Source organism: Arachis hypogaea, chromosome 14 (genome assembly GCF_003086295.3).
Source record: "Arachis hypogaea cultivar Tifrunner chromosome 14, arahy.Tifrunner.gnm2.J5K5, whole genome shotgun sequence".
Classification (NCBI taxonomy): Eukaryota; Viridiplantae; Streptophyta; class Magnoliopsida; order Fabales; family Fabaceae; genus Arachis; species Arachis hypogaea.
Genome location: NC_092049.1, coordinates 21669372 through 21670102, shown reverse-complemented (window position 1 = coordinate 21670102; position 731 = coordinate 21669372).

Below are 731 nucleotides of genomic sequence, written 5' to 3'. Positions count from 1 at the left end.
CTACCTCTCTGGAACTATTACTCATGGTCTTGTATTTCATGCTAGCAATAGCTTACATTTATTTGCATTTTCAGATTCTGATTGGGGCTCAAATTTGGATGACCGCCGTTCTACAGGTGGTTATTGCATTTATATGGGATCAAATCTTGTCTCATGGTTAAGTCGGAAGCAAGCATCCGTTAGTAGATCAAGCACGGAGGCCGAATACCGCGCTCTTACTATTGCAAACTCAGAAATTATTTGGATCCAAAATTTGTTACAAGAATTGAGAGTGAAGATTACATTAACACCAACTTTATACTATGACAAGCAATGAGAGTGCTGTCCTCTTGTCCGTAAATTCAATTTTGCACAGTAAAACCAAGCATTTTGAGCTTGATTTACACTTTGTGAGAGATAGGGTAAATCAACATCAGCTACATGTGGTACATATAAGAGCCATTGACCAGATGGCTGATATATTTACAAAGCTTATTTTCTTGAATTTATTCACAAAGTTTACTATCAAACTTAAGGTTGCTTCTAAAGCCACCTTAACTTTGAGGGGGCCTGATAATGATACTAGTATAATATAAGAAAAGTGACAAAATTAGTTTGGTTAGTTATTAAGAAGAGTGTGTTGTCTTCTTGAAGAAATAGAAAATACCTTTTATATAAATACTACTCTTATATCAGTAACTATGGAACAAGAAATAATACAACTCTGCAGAATTTATTTTCACATGTAATTT